This window comes from Pelobates fuscus, chromosome 10, assembly GCF_036172605.1.
Source record: "Pelobates fuscus isolate aPelFus1 chromosome 10, aPelFus1.pri, whole genome shotgun sequence".
NCBI classification, from domain to species: domain Eukaryota; kingdom Metazoa; phylum Chordata; class Amphibia; order Anura; family Pelobatidae; genus Pelobates; species Pelobates fuscus.
Genome location: NC_086326.1, coordinates 146,009,477 through 146,025,222, shown reverse-complemented (window position 1 = coordinate 146,025,222; position 15,746 = coordinate 146,009,477). Strand labels below are relative to the sequence as shown.

Below are 15,746 nucleotides of genomic sequence, written 5' to 3'. Positions count from 1 at the left end.
TAAGCTATACAAGTGAAGTTTACAAGTGAAGCTTTCAAATCAAACTTACTACTTAATTGTGTCTAACTTGGCTAAATTAAAAAGTCTCTTTACCATAAAGAGAGAGAGAGAAGAAAAAAAAAAAAAAAGATTTGCTTTTTATCTTCTTTCGCAACAGTCTTTATCTTTCTTCTTTAATACTGGTTAACCAGCTATTTGCTTCATTTACATCCGAAAAAACATTTATTTTCTTGTTTCCAGATAAACTTTAAAGATGCCGGAAGGCCCCATTGAAATCGGATGTCATTTTTTCTTGGAAAGTCTGTCACGGTAGAAAAGGATTTTCTCCAAGTCCTAGTAAAATAAGATAAATCTTGCAAAAAAATTATATCTTTATAAATAAGGTTTATTCGGGGTTTAATGCGGCTGGCTTTCATTCGATTATCTCTCATTGATAATGAGGAAAAGCTCACTATCACATCTCTTGGAAGATGTGAAGCAATTGTATTAGGTTTGTGGATTCGATGGAAATTTTCTATTTGATGGTCATCTGTACGAATTTCAGGTAGGACTTCTTTAAATAGGTTGCTTAGATATTCTTTTAATTTGTCATTCGTAATTTCTTCAGGAACCCCTCTAATTCTTATATTACTTTTTCTTGATCTATCTTCCAAAGCTGCTATTTTTTTTTTTCAAGGTTATCAGCTTTGTTTGTTAAAGACTGCATTTTTGTCTTCATTGTTTGTTTTTATTTGAGTTCCAAACACTTCAAGGTTTTTTTTCCCCACTTCTACCACTGATACTGCAACATTTGTAATATCTTGTTTTATGTCATTAAAACTTACGAGCATAGCTTGTTTTAATGTATTAAGTTGTAGCTCCAACAATTGTTTGAGTTGATCTTGTATACTGGTTGAAGCAGTTACTTGAGATTGTAGTGGAGATCGGGCAATTGGAACTTCCAAATTAATATTGGAGGTATTAGCCGGGTGTGTCGTGCATTCAATTTTCTGTTCCTGCACATCTTTAAAGGGACACTCCAGGCCCCCAGACCACTTCTGCTCATTAGAGTGGTCTGGGTGCCAACTCCCACTACTCCTAACCATGCAAGTGTAATTATTGCAGTTTTTCATAAACTGCAATAATTACCCTGCAGGGTTAACTCCACTTCTAGTGGCTGTCTATTAGACAGCCATTAGAGGTCACTTCCTGGTTTCTAGCACAGGAAACCTGTGCTAGAGCGTCGCTGGACGTCCTTATGCTGTGTGAGTACCTCCAGCGTCGCTCAAAACCCCATAGGAAAGCATTGAAATGATTTTTAAATGCTTTCCTATGGGGAGACGTAATGCGCAATGCGCGGCATTGCCACGCATGCGCATTAGGTCTCCTCGGCCAGTGGGCGAGATCAGTCTCGCCCACCAGCCGACGCAATGGACAGGAGGAGCGTCGCGGAGGAGGAGACAGCGGCGAGGGACATCGCCGCTGACTCAGGTAAGTCACTGAAGGGGTTTTCACCCCTTCAGTAACCGGGGAGTGGGAGGGAGAGGGACCCTCCAGTGCCAGGAAAACGGATTGTTTTCCTGGCACTGGAGTTTCCCTTTAATGGGAGTTAAAAAAAAAAAAAAAACAGACAACCTATTTTCTGTTTGTTGAACTGATTTAGTTTCTTTCTTCTTTTCCATAGTAGTTTTTCTAGTTGCCATTTTGTCTCTTAACAACTACTTCGTAGGAACTTTTAATTGAATAATCTATCTTATTATTACTCAATATCACTTTTCTTTTGAGTGATTAGTTTAATTGGATTGGATTGATTATATACGTTAAATATGGCTTTGAGAGGAAGAAAAAAAGAAGTTTATCTTCACTATTTTTCCAGCAATTAAGCAGTCAAACAAAAAAAACAAAAAGAAAAAGAAAAATAGAAAACATTTCAAATTTCAATTATTACCAATCTCCTCTTACTATATATGGAGACTTTATCTCAAGCCAATATTTATATGCAAATATGTTGATGTATTAATATGTTGCAGTATATTCAGAGGTACTCACAGTTCTACTTATAGCTTGTAGGAGATTTCTGAGTTTTTTTTTATTTCTTTCTCATTTATCCGAAAGGAAACCCCTCCTGTTCCCTGTGTAGAAAAAGTAAACGCTCGGCAGATCTCCTCTCCGTCAAAACCGTCAGCGCCCATCAACAGGGGCGTATTAGCCGCGAGGCAAACAAGGCATTTGCCTTGGGCGGCATTTTCCAGGGGGCAGCAAAAAAAGCCGCCCCCAAATGCCCAAGGCAAATGTCTTGTTAGCCTTGCGGCTAACAGACATGCCGGCGGGCTGCTGGGCGGTCGGGTGGCACTGGCGAGGGAGCACTTCCTCTGAGCTGTCTGCTCAGCTCCCTCGCGCGCCGCAGAGTGAGGTTGGGAGGCGGAGCCGGAATATGACGTCATATTCCGGCTCCCAGCCTCACTCTGAGGCGCGCGAGGGAGCTGAGCAGACAGCTCAGAGGAAGTGCTCCCTCGCCAGCCGCCCGCCAATGCCGCCCACCCAGCAGCCACTGGACCACCAGGGAGGAAGAGGGGGGGGTGTTTAAATAAATTTAAAAAAAATGTGTTAGTGTGTGTGTGTGTGTTAGTGTGTGTTAGTGTGTGTCTGTTAGTGTGTGTGTGTGTGTGTGTCTGTTAGTGTGTTTGCCTGTGTGTGTGTGTGTCTGACTGTGAGTGTGTGTGTCTGCTAGTTAGTGAGTGTGTTTGTCTGTTAGTGTGTGTGTTTGCCTCTGAGTGTGTGTGTCTGTCTGCTAGTGAGTGTCTGTTAGTGAGTGTGTTTGTCTGTTACTGAGGGTGAGTGTGTCTGTTAGTGTGTTTATGTTAGAGAGTGTGTGTTTCTGGTAGCTAGTGTATGCGTATCTGTCAGTGAATGTGTGTGTGTGTATTTAGAATGCGGGGCGGGGGGAAAAGGTTGGGTTGGGCCTAGGGCAGCACAAAACCAGGATACACCACTGCCCATCAATATGCGCTTCAAACATCAAGCGCCACTGTATTGCCACACTAGCTCTCCAATCCTCCAAGTTTTTCCCCAACACCCAGCCAAACAATATTCACGCGGCAGCGTGGTTAGCTTGTCTCCGCGCTCGTTCTCATCTCCGTTCCGGACACGCCCACCTCTAGCACGTGTGACGTCTCACGTCATTGCGTACCTCCGCCGCCCAATAATTAATATCTGTATGTAGAGTTTGTACAGGGTTGGTGTGGAATTAAAGAATTCTGCTCTTTTTAGTTTGGTGTCATGAGAAATATATTTGAATTGATAAATTACTATTTAAACGTAGTTTACTAACCCCTTAGGTGTAGGAAAAAGAACCGATTACTAGTAAAAAAAATGGCTGAGTTTTTTTTATTGTTTTTAAACCTAATTAAACCGGCAAACACAGTTTAGTAAAAGATGGTAGTTTTAAAAACTTTATACTGACAGGTAGGTAAACAGTTAAATGACCGAACAGAAAGTATGAGCTTTAAAATAAAATTTGTGTGAATGAAATGCGTGAATTATTAGAATGGGATTGGTAGAATTAGCCGTACTAGGGACCTGTTTAGGTAAGTATAACGTGCGTTCGTTTAGATCCGTACGAATAGAAAAATAATAAATTAGGAAGTATGCGAGGGGTGAATAGGATTTACATCAATCGTTTAAGATGCCCGAACGGGTAAGTAAATAGGTACATGGTTCGTGCGTATTACTGAAAGGTAATACAGAAATATAACGATTAACACCAGCGTCATGCCTATACATGGTTCGGCAGTTTTGGCCGTACGAATGCGCCAATGATCCGTAAGTATAACGGGCGTTAGTCTATTTTTGGCGTGAACGCTGAATAAATGAACGAGTACGGATATGTGTAAAGGAAAAAGGAAGCCTACCCCTACGTTTTTAGGACCGAACGGAGGGAAATAGCTGAATGCTATTTCCCTCACTAGCTTACGTGAGCGTGCCGGTCTCGTGACCGGAAAAAACGGGTGGCAGGGCCGCAGAACAGACGGAGGATTTCGCTGGACCTCTTGCTGTGGGAGACTGAAGCTGTTTGGCGGGAAGCTCGGACCGGAAGTGCTGGTTGCTATGGGGATAGACAATCAACTGGAACGGCAGAGGTGAGTAGGGGCTGGGAGTTTAAGTAGGGGACTTACTCCTCCCACAAATTCAGGCCTAATGGCCTTTCTACACATATACACATATCTCTATATAAATAGCGAGGTCTTGCACTCCTGGTGTAATCCTGTGGGGCCCGGTGCTGGTCTGGCAAGGATCATGTAGACATAGCAGAAATGACCTGATGTTTTGTCCTGATGAAAGCTCCATGTGGGAGCTGAAACGTTGACTTTTTAAATGGATTGAATAAAAGTAAAATTTTGTTTGAAAATCTCTATAAAGTCCTTGGAGTGCGGTCATTTCTGCTATATATATATCAAAAAAATAAAGGGAACACTAAAATAACATCCTAGATCTGAATGAATTAAATATTCTTATGAAATACTTTGTTCTTTACATAGTTGAATGTGCTGACAACAAAATCACACATAAATTAGAAAATGGAAATCAAATTTTTCAAGCCATGGAGGCCTGGATTTGGAGTCACACTCAAAATTAAAGTGGAAAAACACACTACAGGCTGATCCAACTTTGATGTAATGTCCTTAAAACAAGTCAAAATGAGGCTCAGTAGTGTGTGTGTGGCCTCCACGTGCCTGTATGACCTCCCTACAATGCCGGTGCATGCTCCTGATGAGAGGCAGATGCTCCTGGACTAGAGCATCTGCCAACTCCTGGACAGTCTGTGGTGCAACGTGACGTTGGTGGATGGAGCGAGACATGATGTCCCAGATGTGCTCAATTGCAATTCAGGTCTGGGGAACGGGCGGGCCAGTCCATAGGATCAATGCCTTCGTCTTGCAGGAACTGCTGACACACTCTAGCCACATGAGGTCTAGCATTGTATTGCATTAGGAGGAACCCAGGGCCAACCGCACCAGCATATGGTCTCACAAGTGGTCTGAGGATCTCATCTCATACCTAATGGCAGTCAGGCTACCTCTGGCGAGCACATGGAGGGCTGTGCAGCCCCCCCAAAGAAATGCCACCCCATACCATTACTGACCCACTGCCAAACCGGTCATGCTGGAGGACGTTGCAGGCAGCAGAACATTCTCCACGGCGTCTCCAGACTGTCACATCTGTCACATTTGCTCAGTGTGAACCTGCTTTCATCTGTGAAGAGCACAGGGCGCCAGTGGCGAATTTGCCAATCTTGGTGTTCTCTTGCAAATACCAAACGTCCTGCACGGTGTTGGGCTGTAAGCACAACCCCCACCTGTGAACGTCGGGGCCTCATACCACCCTCATGGAGTCTGTTTCTGACCGTTTGAGCAGACACATGCACATTTGTGGCCTGCTGGAGGTCAGTTTGCATTTTGCTCTAGCAGTGCTCCTCCTGTTCCTCCTTGCACAAAGACAGAGGTAGCGGTCCAGCTGCTGGGTTGTTGCCCCCCTACGGCCTCCTCCACGTCTCCTGATGTACTGGCCTGTCTCCTGGTAGCGCCTCCATGCTCTGGACACTGCGCTATTAGACACAGCAAACATTCTTGCCAAAGCTCGCATTGATGTGCCATCCTGGATGAGCTGCACTACCTGAGCCACTTGTGTGGGTTGTAGACTCCGTTTCATGCTACCACTAGAGTGAAAGCACCGCCAGCATTCAAAAGTGACCAAAACATCAGCCAGGAAGCAAACTGAGAAGTTGTCTGTGGTCACCACCTGCAGAACCACTCCTTTATTGGGGGTGTCTTGCTAATTGCCTATAATTTCCACCTGCTGTCTATCCCATTTGCACATTTGCACAACAGCATTTGAAATTGATTGTCACTCAGTGTTGATTCCCAAGTGGACAGTTTGATTTCACAGAAGTGTGATTGACTTGGAGTTACATTGTGTTGTTTAAGTGTTCCCTTTATTTTTTTGAGCAGTATATATACGTGTGTGTCTATATACATATGTATATATAAAAATGTAAAAACCAAAACACGTATGCAATGTGATGGGGTTATTTCACATTCCTGGCCTACCATATGGTCTCAAAGGCAACATAGGCTCAACAAACTCGCACCCTCCAAATAAGGTCTTTTAGCCCCCAGAGAACCCGACAAACCTATACATGGGTGGTATCCCTGTACTCGGAAGATAATGCTGAACACATATTGGGGTGTTCTTTGGCAGGAACCCTTAAAGTTCTCAGTACATATATTCTTAAATTCCTGTGTCTCAAAAACAATCACCAATTATTATTTATTTTAGATAGATTGGTGGTAAAAAGGCTGCATGAAAAGATTGTGCTTTAATACCTTAGGTTGTCTTCTTTTGAAAAAAAATATATACATGTGAAGGGTTATTCGGGGATTTCTGACAGACATCAGTGTTACAATGTAAATTTTGAAAGAAATTGGTTTGGAAATAGCAGAGTGCTACTTGTGCTTATAGCCCTATAACTTTCCAAAAAAAGCTAAGAACATGCCAACATTGGTAATTTCTAAACTCAGGACAAAATTTAGAAACTATTTAGCACGGGTGTTTTTTGGCAGTTGTAGATGGGGGGGGGGGGGGTCAAAGTTCTAAAAAGTGTGTATTTGTTAATTGTTTCATCATTTTTTTTTATATAGTAATTTATATGATATGATATGATGAAAATAATGGTAACTTTAGAAAAAGACTATTTAATGTCGAGAAAAACCAGTATACAATATGTGTGGGTACAGTAAATGAGTAAGAGGAAAATTACAGCTAAACACAAACACCACAGAAATGTAAAAAGAGCCTTGGTCCCAACGGCAAGAATTTTGAAAACAGCTTGGTCACTAAGGGGTTAAAGGTATAAAGCGCTACACTGTTTTTATAGAAATAACAATAGAAAGTGTCTGCTGACTGCAGTTTTATACCCTACAATACATCATATAACAGGGAGCCTGAGAGAGCCTTTTTGGGAGAAAGGAAAGCATATATAATTATTACAAGGACAGTCAGACCTCACCATTCATCCATACTACACACATCCTGCAGTCATTCTTCACATAATTTCTCTTAGTAATATTGTTAACCTGTTATTTTTCTTTCTGTAATATTCATTCAATACATGTGTTTTTATATTAATTTGGGGTCATCCTTTTATTTAGTACAATATTTTTATAAATATTTTGGGCAGTGAATTATATTAGTGATGGTCAAGTTATCAACAAAAATTATTTATTAAAACAGTTTCTAATAATTAACTTGCAAATGGGATCTCTGCTTCCTTAACGCTATAATCCCGTTAAGAGAAGAATGATCAGGAACAGATGTCTGTCGACAAATTAAATCAAAACTTAATTGAGCCATACTGACCAATATCAAATGGTCATAGTAGACTGACATGAGAAATATGGACACACTGGGAGAATGAGACACTGGGGGTATGAGACACATGAATGGAGGTGGTGCGGGAATGAGAGACATGGAAGAATGTGCTAGAGGGAAACACATGGGGACACTGGGGGGAATGAGACATATGGGGACCCTGGAAGGTATGAGAAACATGAGGGCACTGGAGCCATGAGACTCGTGGGGACACTGTAGGTATGAGACACATGAGCACTCTGGGGGAATGAGACACATGGATGGAGGTGCTAGTGGGAATGAAACACATGGGAACACTGGGAGAATGATCTTATAATAAAAACACAAAAATTAGGTGCTCACTATGTAAGAAATTACAGTTTACCTTTCCACACAAGGTCCCTGTTCTTTGAGGAAGGTGCAACAAATAAAACACACGAACAAGTGTAATAAAATAAATGGATTAGGTGTAAAGATAATAAATTCACCGATAATACTTCAGGTTGAATAAAATAGTATTAAACATAGAAACATCAACAATTGATAACATACAAGTCACAGTGTATCACAGAAGGATTGAATAATCACACTTGCCACAAATACAATATTTCAAATATCAATCAATTAAAGCAACCACAATGCATATATTGATTAATCACTTGCATCAGAATAATAAACAGTTCACTATACAAGCTACAACACAAAGACCAGTCATAGACATATAGCAGTAAATGCATTAACTATCTGCTCTATAGTATAATACAAAACAAATATAGTGAGGTTAAACCAAACACACAATGATATAAAAACAATACAGCACCACAACTATCACAGGAATCAACCAAGTATCACAGTCAAATATAGTTACCAACAGAGTGGAGATCTGTATATTGAAGTCTCCCCTGGACCTCTGCTTGGTAGTCACTCCTTGAAGTTCCTACCAGAACTGCCCGGTCTCTAGCCATTTTGGACCTACATTTATACAGCCTCTCTCTTTGAAGTTTTTCCCTCCATTTACCTAAATTATCTCGGGGGCATGCGATGGGTTTGGGAGGATCAAAAGCTCAGCAATAAATTCCTTATTTCTTGTTTGATGTAAGTGGTTCACAATGGAAGTAAACGACTATTTGCCGTCTAAATATAAGTTGGGAAAAAAACTCATAAACACATTATTGATAACACGAAACTCCGGATGAAAAAACTGGTCCAATATCCTGTTTTAAGGTATGCTTTGTTAACAGTTAGACAAAAGGCCTTGGATTTTGGAATTTATAACCCCAACTGCCTCATCTACATTACCAGTTAGATCAAAGACGGTTTTGTCCTGGAAATTAAACCACCTTGTTTTTCCTGATATGCATGGCACTTGTAACATCTCCTTTTGATATTAAAGGCCCAAAGGTTAAACAGACAGATTTACATTCTAATTTGATTTATATTCTACTATTTCTTACATTTAATTTGTCATTTCTTACAACTATATACTTTAAGCAGCAGTAAATTGTACAAGGATTCCCCAAAACCTTGTAGGAATAGAGAGACAGAAGACAAATACAAAAAATAGATAACCACGCCTTAAAACACAGTAATGTACAAAAATGGAGTCAAATATAAATCATATGTAGAGACATTTTTGTTAAGTCTATGAAGTCTTTGGCTGTTATACATATTGCACTACTGGATATTCCAATTGTTGTCTTCACATATTCGAGACACAGATAAAGTCTACCACCACTGTAGCTGAAAATATATCCAGTGATGGGGATTGTACCGTCTACGCCCTACACAGCAGAGCTCATTGTAGCTCTATAAATTGTGAGTGAGTTTTTGCTATAGCACTCTTCTTCACTATGTTAAAGACATACTGCACTATTATTGTCTCCTTTTCCTTTTTCTATGAGATATCATGCCATGTATATCAACTAAAGACTTCATAGACTTATCAAAAAAGTATGTACATATGATTTATATTTGACTTCATTTTTGTACATTACTGTGTTTTAAGGTGCGGTTATCTGTTTTATGTATTTGTACACTGGGAGAATTAGACATATAGGGACCATTGAAGGTATAAGAAACATGCACACACTAGGGGTATGAGATGTAACCGCGGTTGGTTCCCTTATTTACCTATATAATTTCTTAAAGCATAGAACTTAGTAGGTCTAACCATACAGATATCTTAGCCACCATTTTATATAGTTAGTAAGATATCCTCTATTTAACATATACAAATATTTGAGAATACAATATAAAATAAGGATTGTCTTGGAAGCAATAGTTTTGTCTTTTAGATATTTATTATATAAAAATATAAACATAGACATATAAAATCCATTATAGCAGAGTGTATAAGATTAAACTAAATGCTTGCAAATATCATTAATAGGTTAACATACCCTTCTGAACATGTCATCATGTCAGCCTCTCTGTCATTTTAAGATGGAGCAGCGTCCGTCTCCAAGTCTCTCCTCTGTTCCTTAAAATTTAAAAGTACACCTATTTATACCTTAGGTGTCTTCATTTTAGGGTCACCGTAGTTCATATATGAAAAAGTAACACCTTTTACTTTATTCATTTTAGGACCTCCCTTAACTTGTCAAAAATACAAGTCCATAACTAAAGGGTGTATACGTCATGGAAATTTTCCTGACTTGGTTCAAGATGGCATCTTAAAGTCTAAACATCCTTATCTACTAAGGTTACCACAGTATATTACGTACTGAAAGAGTCGTAGCATAGCCTTGAAGCTTGTTTATGCATTATTGTTATTGTACTTGGTCTGGGACAAAATGGTGTAAACATAATATGCACTGAGGTTATTGCTTAAAGAAACATCTATGAAAAACATGTTCCATTTCTAACACCTTGTCAATTTGCAATATCTCTTAAAGACAAAGTACACAGTTTAGGAAATACAACATTTCATCCTTAAACTTGTAATATTTGCATTTGCCCATAACAGAGACACATGAGGACACTGGAGATGAGACACGTGTGGACACAGAGTATGTGACACATGGGCACCCTGGGGGGCTGTTTAATGCATAGACAAGCTTGCCTAACCGGATTATAAAAATGAGGCTGCCTGGTGACATATGTACTATTGCTGTGACTCCTTTTTTCTGCATTGTATTCCACTATTATAGAACAAACTGAAATCAACAAAACAAAATTAATGAGTGAGAACAAAAGCAATACATGAATAATCACTATGCCTCAATAAAAGAAAGATTGGCAAAAATACAATAAAAGAAATACACGTTTAATGATTTTATTCTCACTTATTAATTTATTCTCGATTTTTTTGTATAATTAATAAATCATTAATAAAAATTATATTTCAAATATAATTTTTATGTGGAATAATCCATTAAACTTTCTATGTGGCTCTTGAATCATTCTAAATGTAACCATGAGGCTCTAACAGGTATGAAGTTTGGCCACCCCTGGTATTTTGTTTTACCCCCTTCTCTTCCAAAGGCAAATTTGAAGGTGGACGGGCACACGGCACAGTAGTGCAGGGTAGCATTCAATGGTTCTTATTTCCAAATAATGTATTAATTGGAGTGTAGCATTGAACAATGAAACATTTCAGACATTCTTAACAAGAAATAGTTTTTTTCTCTTGTGTGAATCCTCTGATGTGTCTTAAGATTTGTCAATTGACTGAAACATTTCCCACATTCTGAACATGAAAACGGTTTCTCTCCTGTGTGAATCCTTTGATGTATGACAAAGGGGAAAATCTGTACTACACCAACAAGTGACAGTACAGATTAATGGGGTAGCAGAGCAAATATCATAAGAAATACAACCTGTGTATAAAATAACACAAAATTCTCCAGGATATCTAGAATGTATAAAAAAAAAAATAAATCACACAATGGTGAAGTATGTACAGAAGGGCGTGGTTCAAACCCGGAGGTAGAGAACTTACAAGATCATACTGGAGATCTGCGCCTGTCTCCCTTCCAGAGGGTATATATACAGAACAGCGTCTCCTTCAGGATGGGTATGCGGTGTAGTATAGCAGCATATATTAGAACATCCAATCCTCAAAGGAAAAGAGATATATAGAGCAGTATTGTAACAAAAAGAGAATTTATTGATACAAAATGCACTTACATGAATGAAAGGTAAAAACAGCTTGTCTCCACTAACAAGTGGTACCCAGGAGAAACTGAATCCCTCTGTGGTAAAATGAACAATAAGAACAAAGAAAAGCCAAAAACATAAAAAGTCTCTTGCTGGTATCCCCTGGTTGAGGCCCATATTTAGAGTTTTTAATGTGTAGATCCAAAAAGCTTCTTTTTTAGCTAGATCTTTAATTTTACTTCCTCCTCTCCAATTTGTTGTGACCTGATCTATTCCAATGGCGACAAACGTCGACCATTGAAACATACTACAAGAGTTGCAATGATTGGGGACACTATGTTCCACCTTATGTGTCCTAATGTTGTTAAAGTGTTCTCGAAGGCGGGTGTGCAGAGTTCTGGTGGTCCGTCCCACCTACTGGGCACCACATCCACATTGTAAAAGACAAATTACATATGTGGATGTGCAGTGTACAAATTTCTTTATATTGTATGTTTGGTTAGTATAAGATCCTATAAAAGATATAGTCCTTTTTTGGTGGATGCATGTAGAACATGCCCCACATTTATGAAAGCCTGGAGTCTTTTGTGACTGGAGAAAATTTAATTTTGGACTTTTTAACAATTTTGGTAAAAGGCTAGGTGCTAATTTGTTCTTCAGGTTGTCTGCTTTTCTGTATATGACTACAGGTTTTTCTGGTATCTTATCTCCTAAGATGTCATCTTTTTTCAAGATGGCCCAATGCCTTTTAAGGATTTTTTCTATTTTCTTGGCCTGAGAACTGTACTTCGTAATAAAAGCAAACTCCATATGGCCAATAGTTTGATTTTTACATCCTATATTTTTATTCTTATTTTTATCTTTATCCATTAAAAATTCTGTACGTTCTCTATTTTTTATTTTTATAATGTCTTTTTCTATTTGATCCGCATTATAACCTTTTTCAACATATCTATTTTGTATTAATTTTGTGTTTTGATTGTGTTTGTGTTTTGTATTAGTTTTGTGTCCTTTGATGTATGTTACGACAGGAAGTGTCACCGAAACATTTTCCACATTCTGAACATTAAAATGGTTTCTCTCCAGTGTGAATCCTTTGATGTGCCTTAAGATTTGACATTTTAATAAAACATTTCCCAAATTAAGAACATGAAAATGGTTTCTCTCCTGTGTGAGTCCTTTGATGTATCTTAAGAGATATCAAGTGAGCAAAACATTTCCCACATTCAGAACATGAATATTGTGTCTCTCCGGTGTGAATCCTTTGATGTTTGTTACGAGCGGAAGAGTCTCTGAAACGTTTTCCACATTCTGAACATGAAAATGATTTCTCTCCTGTGTGAATCCTTTGATGTTTGTTACGAGTGGAAGAGTCTCTGAAACGTTTTCCACATTCTGAACATGAAAATGGTTTCTCTCCTGTGTGAATCCTTTGATGTGCCTTAAGAGCGGACATTTGAACACAACATTTCCCACATTCAGAACATGAATATTTCTCTCCTGTGTGAGACTTTAGATGTGTCTTAAGATTGGAAGAGTTATTGAAACATTTTCCACATTCTGAACATGAAAATGGTTTCTCTCCTGTGTGAATCCTTTGATGTTTGTTACGAGTGGAAGAGAGTCTGAAACGTTTTCCACATTTTGAACATGAAAATGGTTTCTCTCCGGTGTGAATCCTTTGATGTGAGTTACGAGCGGAAGAGTCTCTGAAACGTTTTCCACATTCTGAACATGAAAATAATTTCTCTCCTGTGTGAGTCCTTTGATGTATCTCAAGAGATGACATTCGATTAAAACATTTCCCACATTCAGAACATGAATATGGTTTCTCTCCGGTGTGAATCCTATGATGTTTGTTACGAGTGGAAGAGTCTCTGAAACGTTTTCCACATTCTGAACATGAAAATGGTTTCTCTCCTGTGTGAATCCTTTGATGTTTGTTACGAGCGGAAGAGTGTCTGAAACGTTTTCCACATTCTGAACATGAAAATGGTTTCTCTCCTGTGTGAATCCTTTGATGTTTGTTACGAGTGGAAGAGTCTCTGAAACGTTTTCCACATTCTGAACATGAAAATGGTTTCTCTCCTGTGTGAATCCTTTGATGTTTCTTAAGATATGACATTCGATTAAAACATTTCCCACATTCAGAACACGAATATGATTTCTCTCCTGTGTGAATCATTTGATGAGACTTAAGACTATAAGAGCGACTGAAACTTTTTCCGCACTCTGAACAGGAAAATGATTTATCTCCCGTGTGAATCTTCATGTGTTTATTGTGATTTGATGTTTCTTCTCCTGTATGAATCTTTACATGTTTAATATCTGAAGTTTCAGTGAAGCATTTTCTACATTCAGAAGAGTTTTGTATTTCAGTATGACAAGTAGGGGTAAGAAGGTCTAAGGTGGTGAAATGTCCATCCTCATATGATGCGGATTCCTCCTTAATAAGAGTAGATGAATATTCTGTCTGTGTATGTTCTGTGGGTGCATAAATGTCTATGTTTCCAGGAATTTCTTCTTTGTTTGATACAGATTCATTATTTGATGTATAGTCCATCTGTTTATCTCCTATGGGTGTATAAACCTGGATACTGGAGAGAGTGCTGATTTCACATGAGGCTGATTCTACCTTAAGGTCAGGTGGATATTCTGTCTCTGTATGGTCTGTGCCTGTATAAATATCAGTGTTTATAGGAATTTGTTTTTCATTTGATGCAGATTCACATTTTGTTGTATAGTTCATTTGTGCATCTCCCTTGGTTGTGCAAATGGAAGCTTCAACAAGATTTCCATCTTGCCATGAGACCGATTCCTCCTTAATATGAGTAGATGTATATTCTATCTCTGCATCTTCTGTGGGTGTATAGACGTCTGTGTGCGTTACTTCTTCCCATGAGACGGATTCCTCCTTAATATGAGTGGATGGATCTTCAGTCTCTATATTTTCTATGGGGGTAGTAATGTCTTGGAGATTTACTTCCTCGGATTCTGTAGTTTCATGACTCAAAGATTTACTGCTTGGTGTACAGACTGCCACACAGTTTATTTTTTGATCACTTGTGATTTCGTTATCTTTGGTTATATAATCTGGAGAAGAAACTGAAGTGTACAATCCACTGATTTCATTTCTGTTTATGGAACCATCTACTGGAAAGAAAACACTTTAGATTAGAACATTTTCTTAATTGCAGTGGACTTACCAGGCTAGCTATAGATGTCTCAGGTGGTTACTAAAGCAGTGATCGCTCTTCCTGTTTTGTTTTAATGTTATTTTACTGAGACAATATAATGCATCACAATGGCATTGTGAATGAAAAGCAGGTACAATAACATGCAATAAGGACATTACACATGTGTAACGTAACTGTGGCTTTATAATTTAAAACTAGATATATAGGGTACTGCATAGGGAGTCTCTACACTGGAAAAAAGAGAAGTATAACCTTTTCTAACAAATTTTATTGCAGGTGGGGTGCCCTACAATTTAAATAGGATCTAGGGCATCCATGACGGAATATATAGGACATCCATGATGGAAAAATTCCGTCATAAATGGTTAAGGAATAATAAAGTTGTCATTGTTATCCCAGGTCCTGTTTCTGTAACGGATGGTTAAGTTATGTTAGGTTTTGCTCTCCACTTGTGTTTTACTATATCAATTGATAGACTTATATAAACTGAAGACAAGCATAGCCCTGGATCATGCAGAGGCACAGGTTAGTTTTGTAACGGAATTCTCCATTACATTGGTACTTGGAGAGGTCGGCCTTCTTCCCACCGACTAGAGGCCTGGTCTGGAATGGGTTTCTGCTTTGGGGAGGCAGGTACATGGGGGCCATTTGGACTACTTCCCTGCTGGTTTGGGTTTTCAAGTTGGGATATCCTTGTTTTAAAAGGTTATTTCAGACTCTCTATTGCCCTCTGTTGGTGGAAACTGGGAAATTAAATGTTTTGTAGAATTACAATATGCAAATTAGGAAAGTGCAAAAAAAAAAAATGTGTCCCTTCCCCCCCTCCCCCCCAGTAATTTGGAAAATTATAATTGTTATATATTTGAGAAATTATTATGTTGCTTGTTCTTCACTTTATGTATGTTTATATTTTTATGGTTGTCATTACATGTTTAACCCCTTAAGGACACATGACATGTGTGACATGTCATGATTCCCTTTTATTCCAGAAGTTTGGTCCTTAAGGGGTTAAGGACAACTTCCCAAAGGCTATTCCTAGTTCAAATAAATTACTGTATGTTCGTT

At 38.7% G+C, this 15,746-nt stretch overlaps 1 pseudogene; it reads right to left on the bottom strand.

The window, feature by feature from the left end:
• The window catches only part of LOC134575156 (zinc finger protein 91-like), a 184,514-nt pseudogene extending 170,845 nt beyond the window's left edge, over positions 1–13,669 (bottom strand).
• Between the last annotated feature and the right edge of the window lie 2,077 nt (positions 13,670–15,746).